The sequence below is a fragment of the Cavia porcellus genome, unplaced genomic scaffold (genome assembly GCF_034190915.1).
Source record: "Cavia porcellus strain 051 isolate PalLab524CR breed Dunkin Hartley unplaced genomic scaffold, mCavPor4.1 scaffold_30, whole genome shotgun sequence".
Classification (NCBI taxonomy): domain Eukaryota; kingdom Metazoa; phylum Chordata; class Mammalia; order Rodentia; family Caviidae; genus Cavia; species Cavia porcellus.
The window spans coordinates 32007488-32031541 of NW_026947513.1; the positions used below are offsets into that span (position 1 = coordinate 32007488).

Sequence of the window (24054 nt, forward strand, 5' to 3'; positions counted from 1 at the left end):
CTCACTGATCATCAGGGAAATAAAATAAAAATCACTATATCACTTCACACCTGTTAGGATGGCTATTACCAAAACATGAGAGGGTAACCAATGTAGGAAATGATGTCAATAAAAGAGAATTGTTATATATATTGTTGGTGAAAATAGATCCTGGCATCAGCCATTGTGGAAAACAATATAGAAATTTCCAAAGAGACTGAACACAGAGCTACTATATGACTCAGCAATCCCTCTTCTGGTCATATAACCAAAGGACATGAAATCACATAATGACATCTGCATTTCCATGTTCATTATGACATAATTCACAACTGGTATCATGTACCCCAAATCTATGACCTTAGCCTAGTCATAAGAAAACATCAGACAATTTTAAAGAAAGAAGTTTAAAAACATTTAACCATTCCTATCCTAAAGTGTCTAGGTAATGAAAGACAAAGAGATAAACTGTCGGGGACAGATGGCTGACTAATGGAGGAATGTCAGCTAAAGAGTTAGTATACTGAGCTGGATCCTGAAACAAAAACATGAAGTGGAGATACTGGAAAAATCTAAATAGTCCATAGTTCAATCAATAGTATTTGTGGAAGTAATCTTAAATATTGAATTTGATCATTGTGCCTTGACTTGTGAGATGCTTACATCAGGGGACGCTGGATAAAGTCATCTAGGAACTACCTGCACTGTCTTTGCAACTCTTTGTAAGTCAAAAATTAATCAAAAGTTTAAATAACTTTATTTTATGAAAAAGCAAAGCAAAATTTCATCATAGTAGTTAATGTATTGTGTATCATTATCTTCAAAGTAGTCAGAGTACAAGACGGATCAAAAAGATATCTTCAAAGAAGAAACATAACAGAAAACTTTAGTTTCAACACACAAGATAAACCAATGGCATAAATAACATAAATTAACATACGTAGTAAAATAAAAGTCTTTTAAAAACCCTGCTGAATAGAAGAGTGATACTCTCTACCAAAGACAAAAAGGTCTCAATCTGTGGAGAATGAAGCCAAAAATAAAAACAACTCAGCTTGGTACATTTGCACCAAGCTATCTGAAGCAGGCTCTAGAGTGGTCAAGGGGGAATCAAGCCCCAGTCCAACCTTTTTCTCCTCCTAATCCCCACATCATAGGTGAGGCTTATCTTGGGGAGGAGGGTTGGCTGGAACATTTAAGATGTCAGAGGTGAGATGAAACAAATTGTGTCTCCATGGACAAAATTCCTTCTAAAAATCTGGAAAGGATTTACAGCCTGGGGAACATAAAGTGTTATGTTTGCATAATATTGACTTTTAATTCTTCACATAAACTTTGTTGAGATAGCATGGAGAAATAGATGTACTTGAAGCACTAGGATGGAATTTGAGTTGTACTAAAATGCTAAAAAACTAAAATGCAAAGTTAAAAACATTGACTGGAGCACGGACCACGCAGTTAAAGATTAACTGACGCATCATTATACTGTTCTGCATGAGTCGTCACCCTAGAAACCTGTTTGCTGTGTCAACCTTTGTTCATTTTATGAGAAACAAATGTTCCTGGAATTAGCAGACCAAGGGCAGTAAATTAAGGAAAGAAAGAGGTAACCACCAACTGCGAAATGTCTCTGACCCCAAGCAAAAAGGAACAAAGGCCTTCCGCATTCTTGCTAACTTCGTATCACTCCTTACTTTGGGGCTTAATCACTATAAAAATCTGTCAAAATTCTAACCCAGTTACACAGCTTTGCAAACTCCATCTGCACTGTGTCGCTGGTGCCAGCTTAAATAAAAGTGCTCTTTTTCTTTTTAAAATAAGACGTCTTTTTCTTGAATAACATCTTGGGGCCTTGTTTGGGGGGGGACAACAATTTGCCAGTCATGTTACAGACAAGTTTGTTTATAACTAAGACAAACAGGACCAATACAGTAAACTGAGTGGTTTGCACATGAAATGCTATTTCTGGAGTTATGGCTATGACTCACTTGAGGAATGTACCTTAATCGCAGGTCAACTGACTTCACCAACAGATTTCATGCACTTACAAAAAAATGGTCCATAGTAGTTACAGCTCCCCTCTAAGCTGTGGGAGATTTCTTCCAAGATCTCAATAGATGTATGAAAATTCAGGTAGCACAGAACTCTAAATATATTGTGTTCTCCTATACATGCATACTTGTGGTAAAGTTTAATTTGTAAAGTGAGAGTTTAACAGTTAATAATAAACGTAAGCTATGTGAATATAGGGACCATCAATTTCTGGTTGGTACAGACCTCTATCTAAAAGAGTATCCAGTATCCAAAAGAGGCAGACTGTTGAAATATAATTTTTTAAAACTTATAAACAACAATTAAATGAGCATTTTTGAGTATACAAGTTTGTACATTTAGTCATTTATATTCTTGGGGTAAATTTCTAAAACTGGTCTTGCCAAGAAAAACAGCATAGCTAGCACAACATATGCTCCTCCATAAGCCAAGGAATGGGGCCTGGAAACTTAGAATTTTAATGCATATTTCCAAATTCCCTTCCAAATCCCTCTCAGAATTTAGTCTCATCAGCAGTGGATAAAGTATACATTTCTCCATGTCCTTGAAAACTAAATATTGTTATCTTTTAAAAAAAAACTTTCCCAAAAATTATGGTCATCATGTTTATAAATAGAAAAATATTAAATATATTATAGATTTTGCTAGTCTAAAAACTAGAGAGCTATTAACTAGAAGGAAAATAAAAATGCCAACCAAATTATAGTTAGATATTGCCTTTGCTAAACAGCAATTCATTAGCCGAATGAGTCTTCATTTTCAAGTAAAATAGCGCCCAATTTTTTTGGTTGACTTTTCAGTATACCTAAGAGAAAGATAATTTAAGTAGAAATAAAATTATGTAGAAAAATATATACAATAAGCGTGTGCTTGATGACAAGCTAATTTAGAGATCCATCTACTGGCACAGGACATGCTCAGATTAGATACAAGCCAGAATCTGGAGGATGAACCCTATGGCTCGGATGCAAACAACCAAGAGTTCTGGGACAACACCCTGCCCCCACACTGGAGCAACGCTGGGAACCCAGTCCTAGGGGTCGGGTCCCTGCCTCCTGCGGACATGGGACACCCCAGACTCTTCCTCAGTTCTGTCCCGCAGTGTGGAGGACCAAAGCGGCCTCCCCAATGCACACACGGCTGGAGAAGGAGGCCGATTTCCCACGCCAGGGAAGCAGCCACCGCGGGGCAGCCGCGGGGCGGCCTCGGGCGCTGCAAGCTCGCAGGGATCGGGGGACAGGAAGGGGCGCAGCAGGCGGGGCGCTGGGGCCTGGCCTGGGAGTCCCCGCGCGCCTCGGACTTGGGGTTCGCTCCCGCTGGGCGTGGGCCCCCCCTACTCCCCCACCCTGGCCCTTTCCCTGAATACCCGCCCCGCCCCGCCCCGCCCTCCCGATTGCTTTACCCTGGCTCCCCAAAGTTCTTCCCCACTGGGACCCCAGGGTGGCACCAGCTGGAACCGACAAGCGGGTGCGCCAAAGTGGAGCATTTGAACTTTTAAAAAACTAATAAAGCCAAGTTGCGGAGATAGACTGCAGCATGTGCATGTGTTTGCACAGGAACACAGGACTTACACGTAGTGGGACGAGAAGGAGCGGGAGGGGCCTCCCGGCGCCTCGCACCCGCCTGCGGAGAGCCGCCAGGGACCCGCCCCGCGCGCCGAAACGCGCTCCACCCGCGCGCTCCGGGTCTGCGGGGAGGCGCCCCCCAGCGGCGGCGGGCGGCACTGGCGGACCCCGCGCTGCTCCGCGCCCACTCGAGACTGCATCTGGCCAGAGCGTGGGGGGCCGGGACAGGGGACAGGGCATCAAAACGCCATCAGCAGAGCCGCCCTGTGTGGACGAAAGACCCAAAGGGCTCCAGAAGTTCTTTTATTCGATTGACTCCTAAGTGCTGCTAGGGGGGGTCATCTTAACACTAGCAAAAGTAGTGCTTTGTATTTACAGTGTCACTTAGCCACGAGATGAGCTAATCATTAAGGATTTAATGCCCTCTAATTTTACTTTTGTTTTACTAGAAAGCCCTCTGACTGTAATTATGCTAGGAAGACAGGGAATCATACCGTAATTGGTTTTAAAGGCAACTCGCCTAAAAACAGCAAAATCTATGAAAGCCACTGATGTTTGTATAAATCTGTTCAATTTTTTAAAAAAGCATGTGACAATTTGTACATTTGGAAGAAAATATAAATGTAGAAGGAGGTTGCCTATCTGTATTTTCTTACAGAGATGAGTAGCAAACTTAAAGGTTTGGGAAGAATTATGCTATCGTTTGAAAGACACATGGATGCTAAACACCTTAACAACAGAGAAACACAAGCTGTCGTTTAGATGGTAAATGATACATCCCATATACTGAATATTCCGTTTTTAAAGAAAGTCTACTGTTTTATTTTCAATAAAAAATTAAAGAATCAGAGATGTGCTGTTTTATGTGGTTTCAGATCATTTGTTGAAACAGTATATTGTATGAGGCAAGATTAATTCAAGAAGCTTTTCACCTGTTTTTTAATTAATAAAAATACAAATTTTCATTCTCATGATAACAGAAATATACTCTTTAGAACATACAATGTTAAATGTATAAGATACATAGCTCTTAAAGTGGTTTATAGTTTACCAACATTCAACAAGAAATTAGATTATTAGTGTGGAAATTGTGGTTAAGCAAATAATAGCTAGTTTGCAAACATCCTGAGCCTTACAGATGTTTAATGGTAGTGATTTCTCTTGCAACACTGTGGTGTTTTTAGTTGGTTTCCATTTTCAAATCCTACAAGCCAGTACCCATATGTACATGTATATTATCAGCACCTAGTATACATATTATGATCAGCACCTTTAATGTAAAGTTAATCCATGCTACTGTTTTCCCAAAGCAACTTCAGAGAAATCTCATTACACCTAAAAAATATGACACCAGTAATATACTTAAGATACTCTCTACAAAGTTAATATTTTTTATTAAATTGAAAGAATATGACTATCAGCTTCTTTTCATGGAACAGTGTTGCAGTATAATGTATTGTTTTAGAAATAACTATCTGAGGACCAATTTCTTCAACCACAATAAGGGCCAAATTCAATTATCTAAATTTCTCTCCAGCTCTAAAATTTTATCATTTTAAATATTGTATGTTTTATATGGTGCAACAGTCACATCTTCTTAAACTCATAAATATTGAAAGGAATCAATGAGTAAAGATACTGCACCAGATGACATTTTCTTTATCAGGCACTCATTTTAAAAGATATACTTAGCAATTTCACAGCTCCTTAAGTTTTGTAAAGTTTTAGTAATTACCAGTGCCTAGGAAAAGCACAAATCTGCCTGTATAAATACCCATTTTAAAGACTCAAATAGTTATTACCTTTTCATAAAGAAACTTGCCTCAAGTAGTAAATCTATGAAAACTGCCATTGCTTGCATAAATCAATTTCACTTTTCCTTAACTAATTAAGATTTTAAACTGGATAATGAGTACAAGGAGGCCCTTTACTTAATTTCTTAAGATTTAAGATGTTCTGAATCTGTTATGAATAATTATAACAAATGTAAGATCTATCCAGTTCTAACCATTATACTGATTTTTCTTTTTCAAAATTAGTTCTAATCAATCAAGTCACCCCATATATACTGTGACAGGCTTTTTTTTTAAACACTGTTCCCTGTCTTGGTGAAGGGCATCCTCTCTATTTGCTTATACAAGACAGAGACCTGAGAACTTTTCTGACCTCTTTCCCACCCAGCACCATTCAATTCCATTCCTTTGGCCACTATAAGAATGATCTGTGAAAAATGCAAAATTGTACATATTTCAATCCCTTGCTAAAAATATTTACATGGCTCCCTATGAGCCTGGGCATAGTCCTATTCCCTGTTCCCCAATTTAGATTTTAAAGGTTTTTTTGGTCTGCCTCCTCCACCCCCTCCACTAACTTCAGTCTTGCCTCCTTTTATCCTCCTGCACCTCCAGCCAAGCCTCCCTCCCAGTGGCACTCATTGTTAAATCACTTTGATTTCCCCAAGGGATAGGAATGTGTCTTTGATCATTTAGCCGAAAACATTCTTCAGTCCTTTCTCTAGCCAGCTCCTGCTATTCCACTGAGTCCTGATTAGATGATTTCCTGAAGCTGGCTTCTAATAGCCTCCTCCTATGGGTTCTCTAATTTCAACTCTTACCTTCCATAGGCCCTGGCACACACTGTCGTAATTACCTATTCCCCTTTATTTCACCACTAGATTAAGCAGCTGACCTATGTCCAAGAGGAGCTGCAAATGAAAAGAATCTGGCCTTTCGACTCAGAGATGCTTGGGTTCCAAACTCAGTTTCTGCATTTATAGTGCTTTTCAGCATCTTTCCCAGCTTCTTTGTATCTCAGCTTCTATCCTGTAAAGAAAGATCGTAATTTAATGAGAAAATATGTATCGAGCATTTTTTCATATGGCTAGGGATGGTGATTGAGTTTAACTGTCAAGTTGACTCACTCAGGAGCCACCTAGGGGTTTAGTAAAGCACACTTGTAAGTGTGTTTGGGTGGGTCATGGAGGTGTGATCTTGAGGTCTATGCCTGGCTCCTTGCTCTCTGGTGCTGTTCCCCTGATCTCCTTCCTGGCTGTTAGGAACTGAGTTCCAGAAGTCTCTGGAATTTGCAGCTCCAGATAACCCAGAATCTAAGGATGAAGCAGAGCAGTTGAAGGGTTGGATGATGTTTAAGAAGGAGTTAAATCCAGTGTCTCTCCACCACCCCAGTCAAACATTGGAGGCTTAGTCCCAGAAAAAAGTTTCTGGACTGGAGGGTATTAGCCGCAGTTGAGGATTGTACTGAACCCAGAGAAATTAACAGAGCATTACATACTGAAAGTCAAGAACACACCCCATCATTACCCAATTTCTTATCTTGTGCTCCAAAATGAAGGATCCAGGGGTACAGCTTTCAAGCAAGAAATTGGAAAATAATTCTCTAGGGAACAGAAGTAGCCCTATAATAGTTGTAAAGATTTGCAAAATGTTCCTGGAAAACCACTCTCTGATGAATCTCAGCGTCTACACACACAACTTCCAAACAGCTCAGAGATCCTAAATATGAAGAAATGGCCAAAGGTTGCAAAATAAATGAGGGAAGCATACAGGGCAGAAATTAAAGCAAAAAAGTGAAAGAGACAGTAACTTGGAGAAACAGAGACCGTGGTAGGCAAACTAAGGCTTTAAGTAACTAAAATTAATGTATTCAGGTAGGTGGGAAATGTTATTTTCTCCATAAAGAAGAAAGATTAAGATGTTCTCTTTAAAAGCACATTCTGGGGCCGGGGATTTAGCTCAGCAGCATAAGTGCCTGCCTTGCAAGCACATGGTCATGAGTTTGATCTCTGATACCAAAAAAAAAAAAAAAAAAAAAAAAAAAAGCACATTCTGGAAACCAAAAGTTCTTGGGGATTGTATGTATAATAGCAGAAATTAAAACTCAATGGATGGGAAGGAATGCAAAGTTAAGGAAATCTTTCAGAAAGAAGAAGAAAATAACACAGTATGTGCTTTGGCAGTATATATATTAAGTTAGAACTATACAGAGATTAGCACGTCCCCCCATGAGAACCAGGAGTCTAAGTTAATATATCTAAAGTTAAAATGAATATATCTAAAGGTATCCATAAAATGTTCCTGTGTATTCTGATGCAATAATTCTTCTTTTTACCCAACAATTCCATTTGTGAGTACTGTATATATTCACAATAGTTCACGTGCTTGAATTCACAAAATATTCCATCTTTTAAAACACAACAGAAAAAAAAAGAAACTAATGCAAAATGGTACAGCCACTATGGGAAACATACAACAATTTCTCAAAGCAAACAAACAGTTACCCCATCCAAGCATTGCACTTCTGATTATGTACTCAAGAGAATTGAAAACAGGACATAAACAGGTTATTTGTACACTCATGTTCATAATAAGTTTATGTGCAACAACCAAAAGGTACAAGTGACCCAAATACTCAATGATGGATAATGAATAAGCAAAATCGAGTATTCACATACGCTGAAATATTATTCAGCCTTCAAAAGGAAAGAAACTCTGACATAACACTATGATGCTGATGAACCTGTAAGACATTCTTAATGTCACAAAAGACAAATGTATAAATATGAGATACATAAATTATTTAAATGGAGAGAGACAGAAAGGAGAAAATGGCTACTAAGGACTGGGGCTGGGCCTGGAGACAATGAAGATTTACTGTTTAAAGACTCAGAGTTTCAATTTGGCATGCAGAAGAGTTGAGATGAATGGCAGCTATACCTAGAAATACTCAATTCCACTTAATTAAAACTCCAAAAAACCCCACCATTTAAGCATGTAAAATAAGCGATTCAGAAGCAAGTATTTAAGGAAATAACTCAGGTAGAAGCAGTTTCCTCTGAGGATAAAGGACATCATGGGAAGCACAGCTGCTTTTCAAAGAAGCTTTGTAAAATATTTATCTCTTGAATACACACACAAGTGAAATTTTGATGTAATCAAATGACAATAACAATAAATTCAGGAGAGCTTTAAGTCGCCCTGTTTTTGTAGACAACCCATGATGGAGAGGCCAAAGAAATTCAGGTGAGTAAGAGGCTGGTTGGGGCCTTGAACCAACAGGTTTTAAACTAAGATTCAGCACTATGAACACAGCGGAGCTTACAATAGCACTTTCCTGCATACCCTAAAATAAACTTTCCTGGGAGGCCTGCCGTAAGCCTTCTTAAATTAGTTTTCTTCATGTTTTATTAAATGCCTAATACTGCAGATTTCTCCATATTGTTCAGCATTATTTGTTACTGACATTTCTTCTAATCCAAACATACTTTTAAAATAATGTGCTTTTCCTCATTTTCTTCTCCACCTCCATAATTCAGATTGAATGGGATTTTGGGGGTCCTGCATTTGGTGTTGCTCCCTAAATGTTGGAGAGACTTTGCTATTGATGAGTAAGACATACTCTTTATTTCTTGGGTACAGTATCTTACACTAACTGATTCCAAAACTTACCCATGATCACCTGGATGGCAATAGAAACATTTCCATTTCAACTCATCAGTCTAATATTAATTTTAATGTTAATATTTCCATTAGAAATATGATATTATACAGAGCCGTTAGACTAAGGAATGATATATAATTTACTATGCTCCAGACTTTAGAAGGAAACCCTTATGGGCACAGCGCTTCCAACAATATCCCATTAGTTATCAGTTAAAGATATACTAATGGGCAGTTACAAAATAATTTTTGAAAGAACAATAAGGACCTGTCATCAGCATATCCTCCAACACGGCCAGAGTGCTTTTCCTCAGAATAGTGCTTGAAAAGTCATCAATCTTAGAACTCTAAACAAAAATTACTATGCTTTTAAGGTACCAGCCATTATCACAGTAGTGCAGATGACTGCGTGTGGTTTCTCATCCCAAGGGACTGTCACAGCCAGGTTGTGAGCTTCTTGGGGGCCAGGAGCACCTGAACCATGAGTGCTCTTCAAGCATTCATAATAAAGTAATCAAGGCAGAATCATGGGATATTAAATTTGAAATAGGTTTTATGGTCTACGGCTCTATATCTTTTTATAATCAAAGAATACTAATAAACATTGAATGTTTATAAAAGACACTTCATACGCATTCACTTACCACAGCCCTAAACATGGTAGGTAGCATAAGGCAAAATTTTGGTCAAGGAGATCAAGGAACATGCCCAAGGTCACAGGGCTCGACAGTGCTTACACACGGGTGGCACCCGAGGTCACTGGGGTCAGAGCTGTTCTTGGCAGCAGCCCAGAGATAGGTGTCTACCGCCTCACATGTGTGATCACTGCGGTCATGGTCAGGCCCACAGTTCAAACTGTTTGCCTTTCTAGATAAGTAGTTTATGGTGGTACCCACTGGTGCAATTTAAAGATAGAAATAAGCTTCTTTCTGGGGATACTCTTAACTATAATTCCTTATTTTTATAGATTACAAAAATCTAAGAGACTATATGTAAATTACTCCCTATAAAACTGCTTCACTGCAACATATATTTCCCTTAAAACTAAAAGAATATTTAAAAACACCTAAAAGAATTAGCATCACTTGTCCGTTATTTCTTAAGTAAGGTAAAAGAGTCTTAGGGTGATGAAAAGACAAATGCTAAACACTGCCTGCAGCTAAGTGAAGGGGACAGTTTCCCGCTCCTGGAGCAGAGCTGCCTCCACGATGGTCTGGTTCAGGTGTTAAGAGGCCTCCCCGTCCCATCCCTGGAAATCATACCCAGACGTATCCTTCTGTTACAGTACTTTCCATTGCCCTAATCTGATTTGTATTTGCAAATGTTTTTAGCCTGTGATTTTCTCCTTGCTGTCCATTTCAGATTCAGTTGATTCACACCCCCACATTCATTCTGTGCCCCCGGCACTGTGCTGCTCCATGGAAAGCTCTGCTCCCCACTGTCTTCCCAGTCTGCTGACGGTTTCTTCCTTCTGCAGGGAAGACCAGAGGCTGCATGGCCCTGCTCACGCCCCACATGGTAGCAACCACAGCGGTTCCAACACCAGCTCCAGCCTGCCAGACCACAAAGGCTCTGTGCTGAGAGCTTGGGATATAGCTGTCCCATCACCTGTCCAGAGAGCAAAGATCACGACATAAAGGAGGCAGACTGACCACTGGGGGCCACAAGGCAGGAAGAAATCAAGAGGTGAATTCATTTCATTTCTTTCTCCTGATCGACTGCTTTGAAGCACAGTGATTCCTTATGGTTGTATCTAGAGACTTTCCAGTGCAGCTGTGTTTCCCTGGCACTGTTTTCAGAGCAGGAGTGTTCTGCCTGCCCTTCCGGTCATCCCCTTTCTTGCCATCTTGAGGTTGCACACTCCCCCCAATACAGCATTAGCAAGAATGCTTTGCTCCTCTTGAGCTCGTATTGTGAAGGTTTCACAGCAATAGGTGAATTTTGGAAAAATCAGTATCGTTTCCTGAACTCAGTTGGCAGTTGTGGATGGGTGTTCTTTTTTGACCAGGGAGAGGAAGTGTGTCCAGGAGGTGTCACACGAGAGGAAGAAGTCTCTGACACTCTTCATGGATACTCATCTCTTCCTCCAGTTTAAAAGGCAATTCACCATGTCAGCTATCAACAGATAGTCAATGGACCTAGGAGGGAACGTCCTCAGTGATGTGATGTGAATGTTCTTCTAGAATACATAAACAGTCACTGAACTCAGATTCTTTGGATTGCTGTTAAGTTCAATGCTAAGGCCAGAAACTTCCTCACTTTGAAAACAAGGTGTTAGCTGTCTACCACATAACCTGGAGGTTAAAACAGATTTCCTGATGGAAGAAATGCTCAGGAAGGCAGTAGATAGCCCTGGAGATTGAACTGGAAATATACTGCTCTGGTAACTTTGTAGGATACCTGAATGGGAACCTGACTCTGAGGCATCTGATTTGGGTACTTTTGATGAGATTAAAACTGTTAATTACTATCCACTTTACCTATTAAACACCACTTTAAATGTTTTATTCTATTGCTACTTCACCTTCACCGTGACCTATAAGGCAGGTCACTTTATCTACGTTTACAGGTAGGGAAACACAGGTGCATTAACTTGCCCAAGCTGCTCGGCTTGAAAGGGTCAAAGTTAGGATACAAACCCAGTCAAACTGACTCCAGAATCTGCTCTCTGAAACACTGTGACACCGTGCTGGGTTTAGAACACCCAGTATGTGGAGAGGACAGTGTACCCTTCACTGTTATCAAGCTATTTTTTATTATTATTTTAAAGAGAGTAAAACAAAACAAAAGAAGGCCAGAACAAAATAACACAAGCAACACAGGATTTCAAAACAAGACGACAGGAAATCAGCAGTGGCTACCATTATGTCTCTTGTTTGCTTTGAAATAGTTGTCCATATCTTTACATACAGTAAACTGAAACAAAACAAAATAGTATAAAGCTAATTAAAGCAAAAGAATGAAAGCATTACAGGCGTTCAAAAGCAGATACAAGGAAAATCAGTAATGATTACCATGTCTCTTGTTCGCTTCAAAATAGCTGTCCATACCCTCACACATATTGAAATTAAATAATGTAAAACAGACTAAAATCAATCAAAACAAAGAATAAAAGTATTACTGGACTTCCAAACAAAATGATAGAAAACCAGCAATAAATACCATAATCTCTCATTTTCTCAAAGTAGCTCTTCATACCATCACACATAATAAAATCAATTCTTGTAAACTCTTTAGAAGTTCTAGGCATATATAAGCCTATATATGTGTACATCTATCCTTTCTGTAGCAGAGAGGGAAAAAAAAAGAAAAACAAGAAACAAAATAGACAAATAAATAACAATAACAAAAAGCCCAAAACAATAACAACATAAGCTTTTAAAACTTGGTGATAGCCTGGCCCTGAATCAAGGCCGGCAGCTTCCTGACGCTGTTGATTTCAAGCAGGAGCCTAAAGAGATGTCTTTCTATGGTCTGTTGGCCATTTCAGAACTTGGGCAGTGAAATGGTCAATTCATTAGAAAGAAACAACCCTCCTCCCCCCCAGTGAGCAGCTGTGAGCATAGCAGGCTCCAGTGGCCCAGGACTGGAGCCACCAGTATTTACCGGGACCCATACCATGCTGGGACTTTCAGCACTGAGAAACCAAGCAACCCCTCCCCACCCCGTGAGCAGCTGTGAGCATGGCAGCCCAGGATGGAAGCCACCAGCGTTTACTGGGACCCATGCCATGCTGGGACCTGGAGCACTGGGAAACCAAGCAATCCCTTCCCCACTGCCTGTTTCGTTTTGTTGAACTTCAATATACATGAAGGTATGGACAGCTATTTTGAAGAGAACAAGAGACTACAACAGCCATTAGTGACTTCCCAGTTGTCTAGTTTTGAAGACCTAAAACACCTTCCTCATTCTGTTTGGATCAATTTTATACTATGTTGTTTTGTATGAATTCTCTATATGCAAAGACATGGATAACTATTTGGAAAAAACAAGAGACAATTGATAGACGGTGAAGATCTCAAGTCTAGCTTTGAAATTTATATCTCTTACATTGCTTTCTTATGTCCTATTTTGTTCTGTTTTGTTGTGTTTAATTTTACCCCCTTTAAAATAAAAATTAAAAAAAAATTTTAAAAAACAGTAAAAAATAAAACGGTGACAGGAATATAAGTAAGATTGATATTTTGCACAGTTATCTTCAAAAGAGTACTCAGTTTACCAGATATAAACATACAAAATTGATCTAATCCTATGAATGTTAACTGTTTTGTTCCAAGAACTAATAGAATTAGTAGTACATTCATCTTAGCTATCTTAAGTGTATACATATAAAATTATATCTTTTTTCTTTTCTGTTCTTTTTTTTCTCCTTTTCCCTTTCTGAGTTATTTTTCCCTTTGAGCAGTTGCTTGCCCTTTCACAATATTTATTGAAGATTTTGTATCTTCATTACTCTTTCAGTTTCTTACACTAGGGAGATAATACAGTATTTACACATGTGAGTTTGATTTATTTCACTCATGACTATGGTCTCAAGTCGAATCTATTTACCTATAAAAGCCTCAATGTGATCCTACTTTATAGCTGAGTAGTACTCCATTGTATAAAAATACTACATCTTTTTTAATCCATTCCTCAGCTGATGGGCATTTAGGTTGTTTCCAAGATTTGGCTATACAAATTGTGCTGCTATAAACATGTACACATATATTTTTGTGATAGGATGATTTCAGTTCTTCTGGAAATATGCCAAGAAGTGGGATAGCTGGGTCAAATGGGACCACTGTGATTTCCACAGTGTTGTGCCAGTCTACACTCCCACCAACAGTGCAGGAGAATTCCTTTTTCCCCACAGCCTCTCCATCATATGTTATTGGTAGTTTTCTTGATCCTGACCATTCTTTCAAGAGTGAGATGGAATCTCAGTGTGGTTTTAATTTGCATTTCTCTAATGACCAATGATGCTGAACATTTTTTCATATATTTACTTCCATTTGTATTTCTTCAGCTGAGAAGTGTGTATTCATCTCAGATGCCCATTTTTGGATTCTGTCTTTGAATTTCAAGGGCCTAATTTTTTAAAAATTCTTTATATGTTCCATATAGAATTCCTTTGTCTGAGGGACAGTGGATTAAGATTTCTTTTTCCAATTTGTGGGTATTCTTTTCACCCTGTTGGAGATTTCTTTTGACATGCAGAAACTTTTTAATAAGATAAAATCCCAATTGTTGATTCTGGGAGGCATTTCTTGTGCAATTTGAGTTTCATTCATGAATTCTCTGTTGACCACAAAGTTTTTCATGATTTCTGCGTGCTTTGTCTCCCAGCAGATTTAGTGATTTTGTTTTCAATATTTAGATCTTTGATCCATGTTGACTTTAGTTTAGCTTGGTGATAGGCAGGGGTCTAGTTTTAGTTTTTAGCATATAGAGAGCCAGTTTTTCCAGCACCACTTATGAAAGACACTACCCTTCTTCCAGTGAACATGTTTGGCCCCTTCATCAAAGATAAAGTATCTGAGTGTATTTGTAGTTGTGGTCATATCTTCTAATCTATTCCATTAATCTTCAGGTCTGTTTTTATTCTAGCACCTTGCTGATTTAACATGGTAGCTTTCTAGTATAACCTCGTTAGGGATTGTGATGCCTCCTGCCTTGCCTTTGTTGCCTAGAATTGCCTTTGCTATTCTAGGTCTCTTCTGGTTCCAGATGAATTTTAGGAATGATTTCCTTAGATCTGTGAGGTATGTTAATGTTATTTTGATTGGAATTGCATTAAATCTGTGTAACAGTTTTGGAGAATGACCTTTTCACAATGTTTGTTCTTCCTATCCATGAAGAAGGGATGTCTTCCCATTTCCTGAGATCCTCTTTGATTTCTTTTTTCAGAGTATTGTAATTTTCACTGAATAGATCTTTTATTTTCTTTGTTAGATTTATCCCTAAGTATTTCATTTTTTGGATGCTGTTGCGAAGGGTGTGGCTTCTCTTATTTCTCTCTCGATGAGTTTGTTGTTTGTATACAGGAATGCTATTGATTTCTGAGTGTTCACTACATTAGTGCTACATTACTGAATCTGGTTATTACATCTAGAAGTTCAAGCTATTCTTTCTTAGTTTCATACTCAGTCTCCCATACCTGGCAATGTGGTGCTGAGGACAGGATTGTACAAATTGTGTTTTTGTTCAGAGGGCTCATTCTGAGCCTTTTTCATAGGGGGCTCTTCCGGAGACCTGAAAGGCTGAAAGAGGAAGAAGGTGCCATCTGTGTCCTGGCAGCTTCCTCTTCCTCTTTGGCTTCTTGCTCCAGGAAGTGATATGGCAGCAGTCCTCCCCCAACCCCACCACCCCTGGCGGGGGCAGCACCTTCCTGTAGCAGTTTGTAATCTTTCTAGTACTAAAAAAAACAACTTTATTATGTCCCATCAGCACCCACTAGGTAAATGGTCCAGTCTCCAAGCTCCTCCTGAAACCTCAGAAACACTAGCCCTGTCGGGCCCTTCCACTAGATCTCTAAGTTTTAATCACTGTGGCTTTTTCATTTGTGTCCCCTGTCCACGGGTAGTCATAATCTTAATGCAGAGTTTGCTTTTTTTTCTTTTCTATTAAAAGTTTTTCATACCTAGCTAATAACTCTTTATTTTAAAACTTCTCTGTCAAAAGAATGGTTGTGCTTTCTGCCTCTTGATTAGACTGACAAATACACCAGCTATGGCCAGTCCCTGGCACTTGGCTTGAATCAGAGTTTAATAATGTATCAATAGCTCATGAGAAATTGCCAAGGTTGGTGGGGAGGTAGGTGTGGAATGAGTCCAGCCAGTAAAATTTCTGGGCAAACAAAGAGATTCAGATCAACTTACGATGTGTCATTCTCAAGAAAATAATGCTCAATTCCTCTCACCTGCCAATTGCTTATCTTACATAGCAATTATATTCTAAGTCTTCATCTTTTATCAAGTCAGTACTGGAGACACATCCAAGTATCTGTTGTCAATAAAGGTCATAATACATTTCTAATCTTATGAAATTGAGAGGGTTTCAAAACAAGTATACACAATGGAGAGCGTGATCTTGCTGCGTGAGAATGTCCTTTCCCAATGACCTCTTTATTTTCCTACCATAGAAGGGTGACTCGGTTAAGCCAGGCATTTTTGTGATGGGTGTACTAGGGCAGAATACTCTGGAGAAGGTGACAAAGTTCTAATCTCAGCTCTTATACATCTGAATCACGGTTTCCTTATCTGACAAATAGGGTGATTGATACTACTTATTTTGGTTGCTTTACAGGCTTTCTTGATTCATTAAATATTTTTTTGATCACCTGTAGGCAAGATCATGTGTAAGTATCCCAGAAAATACAAAGAGAAATAAAACAGTTCCTGTGCTAAAAGATTCTATCATCTAGTATCTTTCTCTGCATCCAACAGTTCATGGAACATCACCTATCAGACTTAGTGTTGGAGTAGTGTCTAAAGTTTGATTCTTTTCTTTAAGGAGGACACAGATAATACTTAGAATCAGAGGCAGAATGTGCAAGAAGAGGGTGAATTGAGGCATTAGAAGTTTGTGGTTCTACTCCTGAACTGAGCATGAGCAAAAATTTAAAGAGGAAAAATAAAAAGAACAACTCCAAGTTGAGCCTGGCTAGCTACCCTAAGAGCCTGCAGTGCAATGCAGTGAAATTACAGAGAAGGGCTGGATGTGACAATAGATGAGGAATGCTGGGCAGTCCCTGTGGGGCGATTAGGAGCCTGAGTGACTGAGGAGGGCTCAGAGGCGAAAGGCAGACATGGTAGTCTGTTTCCAGGCAGCTTGAGATTGGTTGGGACTGGGGGGGAAAATGAAAGTTTCCTTAGTTTGGTCTCTATTTTAAAAGGTAAGTATTGCTCTAAAATGGTAGATTGAGTGAGGCCAAGAGATCAGGAGACAGCGGCCATGGGAAAGATGGTTTGTTTACTCTGCTCCCAACACCAGGGGCTGTGGTGCCGTGCACTGGGGCATGGGGCTACAGGGAGGTGATATGGTTGTTCAGGAGGCTGAGAAGGGGGAAACTATTGGCAGGCACTTTTATTTTGGTTTCTGTGGCAGGGTGACCAGGCTTAGGACTGGCTAGTTTGGGTACCTTCAGTGGGCTCTAAGCACAGAGAGTGTCCCTGGTTATCTAGGACTTGGTCCTGAGCTTAGGGTAGGGTTGGGGCAGGTGGTGGAGTGTGCAGAGTGTGGACTGGATGGGTTGGTTTGCATATGAAAGGTGTTCTCACTGGTACATCCTTTCCTACCTCTAGGAATTCCTGGGCTTTGGTCAACTTCTCCAGGTTCAGCAAGGCCTTAAATATCAAAGCATTCAGTTACAGAAATAAAAGATACGGTTAATACAGTTCCTTTAAAAGCGGAGTTTTTCCAGTTTTGCATCCCGAACACCCCCATAATATTTTGTGCGTACGTACAGGGAGCACACAGCAGCTGTTGGATGATGATTCAGTTCCTAGAGTCCCTCTTTGAGTTTAACTGTGAGGACTGAACAGATCCAAGCCATCCTTCATTATCAGCGGGGTGGCCATCTTCCCAAGGAAGCCTGACTCTTCAGACCCGGTTAGGTACCACCACAGTGGACACTTCCCCAAGCTCAGCAGACTTCCTTTTCGGAAGCAGGCCGACAGCAGATGGCCTTCTGAGATTGCCTTCAGTAAACTGCAAATAAAAGTGATGATCTTTTAAAAAATTAAAGGTACTGGGGCTGGGGATTTAGCTCAGCGGCATAAGCACCTGCCTTGCAAGTGCGGTCATGAGTTCAATCCCTGGTATCGATTAAAAAAAAAATTAAAGGTACCATTAAAAACAAAAATGAAAAGTGTATGAGTGGTTGTTTCTCTGCAGCATGGCTGCTTTATATCACAATTCATATCCCTAAAATTTCAAGAAAAAGAAAGTCAACACTAACTTTCTTAAGAAAAAGAGAACAGTAGCTCCATTTGTGTGACTCCATGGAGGGCTGTCTTCAGGCACAGCTGGATCCAGGGTGTCACATGATGTTTTCAGCAATTTCTCCATCTTCATCCCTCCCGAATCCACTTCCCTCTTTTTGTGTGACCTCACCTTCTCTTTCTTTCTTTTAACTGAAAATAGCCTCTCTATTTCAGGGAACAATGGCCTCATACAACCCCAAGTTTCCTTCCACTCAAAGTTCTTATCTAGCAAGAAGAAAAAGATTCTCAACTATTTTATTCCAGAATCTATGAAAATTTTTAAAGAAGAAACTGATAGGCCTTTATATTGGTCAAGACCCACATTGGTTATTTAAACAAGGGAACTGTAACATAATCTCCAATTAGGGCAGTAGAAAGTAGTTGACTAAGCATATTTTTAAATAAAAGTGACTAAAAAGAGTAACAGTAACAAAATAATATGAACACTAATGGGCTCAGAAATAGCAAGAGCAAAAGAGCTGCTAATAATTCTAGGATTAAGATGAGTAAACAAGAAAGGAATTAAGGACTAAAATACTCCTCTATCTCCCCAGGATGAGTTGGAGACCACTTCAAAGATCTTTTAAGCTAATGTAGGATGCAGAATCCCGCAGGGAGTAGGGATTTGCCACAGCCACAGGCTAGAGTCTTTCTGTAGAAGCAGCTTGCCCTTGGGAAGGCAGGCACAGGCTCCGGAAGTAGCTCACCTTTGCCAGGCATGTGATTGAGCAGAACCGTTGGGAAATGGCTACTGATGGAGTGCAAGTCACGTTGCTTCATCCAACTAATAAAAACCAATTCTTAACAATAGCTACAGATATTTAGTGCCATTTGGAGCTGTTCGAAGTCTTCCTGAGCTGAAAGCATGGCCTCAGGACTCAGCTATAGCTCCCCTGTGCAGCCCCTGGCCGTCTAGTCTAAAAATAATGGTTGCCACAGATCTTAGAAAGCAAGTACCTGCCTGCTGCTATGGCCCACACCTCACTCAGCTGCCCATTTTTGATGATTTCTGACATTCTGCTATAGAGAGCTGTCTGTAGTGCTCAGTTCCAAGATCACAAGGCAAGGCAAAGAAGGGTGGACTTGGCACTAAGAGAGAATAAGTTATGCATAATCCTGCTTGGGTCACATGCAGAGCCCTGATTAAGTCACTGTGACCAGGGGAAAGAGGTGGATTGTGATTAGCAAAACCCAAGCTAGGTTCATGTGCTCATTCCTGTGGTCCAGCTAAGAGCAGGGTGAGTGACTCCGTATCTTCTAAGATTAATTCTTCTACCAGAAAGATTAATTCTTCTACTAGAAGAAAAGGAACATTCTAGGCAAAGAAACATGACAGATATTCTTTATGTGTTATATGTTGACTTCAAAATGTCTAGTTGCTTTTGAGGTAGTAAGTAAAGGAAAATTAAGCCTTTTTGAAAACTACTAACCCTGCATTCCCTCATCCATTAATTTATTCAAGGGATGCTTATTAAGCAACTTCTATGAAAGGAGTTTGTTCTCACCAGCCCTGGTCTATTCACATCTTCCTGGACGCAGGCAAATTTGAAAGATCTAACAGTAAAAAGGTTCAAGATGAGAAAATGGTATCTTTGTGTACAGGTTAAAATGTTCTAAAACTATGTCTACAATTTTGTAACTAAGTTTTGAATGTCACCCATAGTCAAATTGGAAAAAGGCAGCACAGTCTGGTGGTGTTGAGTACAAACTATAGCGTAAAACTGGCCACATTAGACTTCAGCTGCACCACAGTGTGGCATGGGCAGGTCGCCAGCAACTTGTGCCTAAGCCTCTTCCTATGTGAAGTTGAGCAGTAATACTTACATCATTGAACCCTGAGGAAGATTTGATAATCTAACATTTGCAAAGCTCTTTGAACCTGGCATATGGTTGGCACTATGAGCCCATTACTAGTATGATGGATTGTTTATAATAAATGTTATCAGAAATTGTTAGTTGCACATCAAGTAATGCAACTTTTTCTCCACTAGCTAATTTGAAATTCCCTTATATTTAAAAATGTCTGCCTAACTGCTCTAATATATAATAGTACCCACAAACAAAGCCATTCTGTATAAATAATTCTATTTTCATTACCTTACAGTTTTGAAGTGGTTTCTTTTTTCTTTTTTTTTTTTTTTTGGTCTTTTTCCTTTTTATCAGTACCAGGGATCGAACTCAGGACCGCCTGCTTGCAAGGCAGATGCTTATGCCGCTGAGCTAAATCCCCAGCCCCCTTGAAGTAGTTTCTTTATGAACATAAATCATATATAACATGGAACCACAGTAAAACAAAACAAAAGTTGTTCTTGATGTTATTCTATAGCACGAAGAAGAAAATATAAACCTTTCTACATCATTTTTCTTTCAATATTTATAAAATTTTATAAAAGCTGTTTCTTGAAATATGCTTTGTTAAGAGAATTTTTCTTCATAGAATATTCTTAGGTTTTCTTTTGGTTTTCCTGTTAAAAAGAAACTGGCTCTATATGTTTTAAAATCACACCAGAACATTCCAAGCAAGGGAGTCCTCTGTCTCCAGCTGATTCAGAGAGGCCTCCCTTCCTAATGGGAGCTCTGGGATGTTCTGTGAACCTCTGAGGCCCTTCTCTGTGACACATTCTGGAATGTTCTGGTCCCACCGTAACAGTCAGATGTTGCTGAGCTCAGCAAGTCCAAATCTGACTGTTACGGAGATGCGGCAAAGAGTGGTCACAGAAAAAAGGAATGTCCTTCCTTCCCTTTCTGGCATAAGACTGTGTTCTCTAAACTCAACAGTAATCCAAGTTCTTGGACTCTACAGGATGTTTATAACTGGAGCAAAACACACAGAAGCAAGAGAGCACCTCAAAAAGTGCAGCTGGCCCAATTCCACAGCATGGCTTCAGCCATCCACAAACTGAAAATATTTTTTAAAACTGAATGTGCATTGAATATTTTATTATAATGTATTATAATTTTATACATATTTTATTATAATTATTCCCTAACAACTGGCTACATATCATTGACTTTGAATAACATGTTATAAGGAATCGAGAGACAATTTAAGGTTTACAGAAGGATATGCATAGATTATAAACAAATTGCATACCATTTTTATAAAAGACTTAGGTATCTATGGGTTTTGGTGTCTTACAAAAGATCCTGGAAGATAGTCTTACAAGACACTATGACAAAATTGTATACCTAATTGGAACTTAACCTAAATCATCTTACTGTGCACACGTGCATTATCATACGCACACACTCACATACATGTACATACGCCAAACTAGAAACACCAAAGAAGTACTGAATTAAGTAAAAGAATCATGTTATGATACAATAATAAAGTTTTGTGTGTCATTAATTAAGGATATTAATTCTTTTGGTGTGTTTTTTGATGCTTGATTCCTACTAACAAGTTTAAGAAATACAACACAGAAGTGGCACTTTTCAATCTAGCATATAGTCACTGAAGATGTGTCAGGTTCAGGAATCAGTTAATTAAAAAATTAAGTGACAGTAACATTTTATTCATTTTATTGCTAAAGACATTATCACCAAAGGTCTAAGCAACAAAATGTGGGACAGAGATTATCCTCCTTGTCAGACTTTAATGAGGGCCATCATTCTCCCACAGAACACTTTATCTTCTCATAAATAAAATGAGGACAATGCTAACTCCCTCCCAAGTTTTGGCAGAAGGGTACATGAAACGATGGATATTTCAAAAGCCAGTACGCGGAAGCTGGCATTTCTCTGCTGTCTGGAAGGTCACTCAAGTACGTTATGATGTGAAGCCATTGACACAATCACAGTCTTGTGTTTAGTAAAAGAGTTTCTAGGTCTGGGTCTGAAAAAAGACACAGATGCCCGGGCCCAGCTTGTTTGCACAGTGCCACGCACCTGCAGAGCGGCTCTGAGAACTCTGCTGGCAGCCTCCATGTAGGCGACCCCGTGACAGCAGCATCAGCTACCTTGGCCCCAAACTCTGTGGGCAGCCATCATTCCGTAATTTGTAATTGTGCAAAAGAAATTTATCTTACATTCTCACACAGGATCACCCCATTATTTAGATACAACTAGGGTGCCTGCTCCTCAGCAAACAAATCATTCTGTGGTTGGAAAAGAATGTCAAAGCTTTAGACTAAGTTGGGTGGTGATTAAAGCATGATTCCAAACTGAAAATCATCCCTAAGCCTCTGCAGACAAAAGTAATAAGAATAAAATAGATTTATATTATTTTTAGACTTAGACATTACAGCTGACTCTTCAAGTTTTGGGTTTTTTAGAACTTGGGCTTCCATTCCGCAATTGACATAAAGACCAATCCACAGGTCTTTTGTCCAAGGAGCTCTTTCCTCCTGTCTGTATCTATCCTGGACGGGCTCTATCTGCACATATACATATTTCACTGCTTTTCCTGGCATATTGGACTACTTGTGGGTCATTAGTGCAAAACTAGCTATTAAAAATTCCTTCCCTTTAGGAAACACATTAGAGGGGACTGGGGGTTTAGCTCAGCGGCATAAGCGCCTGCCTTGAAAGTAGGCAGTCGTGAGTTCCATCCCCGGTACTGATAAAAAGGAAAAAGACAAAAAAAAAAAAAAAAAAAAAAGGAAACACATTAGAGGAATTTGGGAATTTGCAAAGTAAGTCTTTCCAGAAAATGATATTTTCTCACAGTTTTGCCCTTATCTCCACTGACAATTCTATAGCATTTCAGGAAATAGACTAGGATAATCTTCAACTATGAACAAAAATGTTTTAGTAACTCTTCAATATTTGCTAATATGAATGAGTGTTGTTTTTATTTTTTATAACTTTTTAATTTTTATTTTAAAGAAAATAAAACCAAGTAAAACAAGACAGAACAAAGCCAATCAAAACAAATCCACATAAGTGACACAGGACTTCAAAACAATATGAAATCAAAATGGTTACCACGATGCCTCCTGCTGTCTTCTAAATAGCTGCAGATACCTTCAGACATAGTAAAAATCAAACAAAACAGAACAGAATAGAACCGATGAAAACAAAACAATGAATGCAATAAAAGACTTCAACTTATTTTGGTAACTTATTGGTAATAGGAAATCAACAATGGCTACATAATATACCTTATCCTTCAGTAGCTGCCCATGCCATCAGATACAATAAAATCAAACAAAACAATACAAAATAAAACCTAACCCAACAAAGCAATAAAAATGATAGAGGACTTCAAAACAAGACAATGGGGAATCAACAATGGCCACCACCCTCAGAAGGAGATGCCCCATAGATGCTACAGTGCGCATTGCCATCCTCTGAACAGATGATCAGACTACTGGTTTTAGACCTGCAAAGTCAGTGAAACACAAACACTACAAGCATTAAATTGTATTTCGTCTCAGTAGTCATCGTTACAGTCTGTGCTTCTCTGGATCAGCCAGTTGCTTATGGTGGGCGACGGGGTGGACTTTTCTTGATTCCTAGCCCATGTACCAGAAGGAGCTGGCATCTGGCTCTGCCCACAGCAGCCTGTATAAGCTCTTTTTTGGCGTTAGTTTCCAAAGGTCTAGTGTTTTGTTCCTCTATATTAAGAAGTATTAATTAATCCATTAAGCATCCTTGATGAAATTAAAGATGAAAGTTTTTTCTTATTTTCACTTGTAATGAGTTGTCATTTGTAGTTCTTTTAAAGCTTAATCCTTTGAATTCTTTAATTTAGATAATATTTGATAGAGTGTTCTTATAGAATTATTTAGAAACTAAAAGACACTTATTAGCATACAACTTTGACTTTTCCTCTATGACTGTAAGTCAAACTAATGCCATAAAAATATTCAACACAATAATAGTTTCTGAACATTGGTAGTTAACAGTAAACATTTCATTCTGAATTTGGAAATTACAGTGTTACCATGTAACTTCTTGACCTTCCCTTTCAGTGTTACTTAAGAGCAGACTGGAATACATAGCCTCACTTTCTTTGATTTGTTCCTCATCTAAAGACCATGTTTTCAAGGCAACAAAACTAATGCATATTGATACAGGATAGGAAAACAG

The 24054-nt window shown here is 39.1% G+C and overlaps 1 long non-coding RNA gene and 1 other non-coding gene across 2 annotated transcripts in view; one reads left to right on the top strand and one right to left on the bottom strand.

The window, feature by feature from the left end:
* LOC134474049 (uncharacterized) overlaps nucleotides 1-3739 on the bottom strand; it is a 68560-nt gene extending 64821 nt beyond the window's left edge. The window contains exon 1 of the long non-coding RNA XR_010044624.1: nucleotides 3603-3739. This is a non-coding gene — a long non-coding RNA (uncharacterized LOC134474049). The remainder of the gene's footprint in view (nucleotides 1-3602) is intronic.
* Nucleotides 3740-12448: 8709 nt separating this feature from the next.
* Nucleotides 12449-12585, top strand: LOC111757343 (small nucleolar RNA SNORA2/SNORA34 family). Its single transcript, XR_002791714.2, has one exon. It is a non-coding gene; the product is annotated as a small nucleolar RNA SNORA2/SNORA34 family (small nucleolar RNA).
* The last annotated feature ends 11469 nt before the right edge of the window (nucleotides 12586-24054 follow it).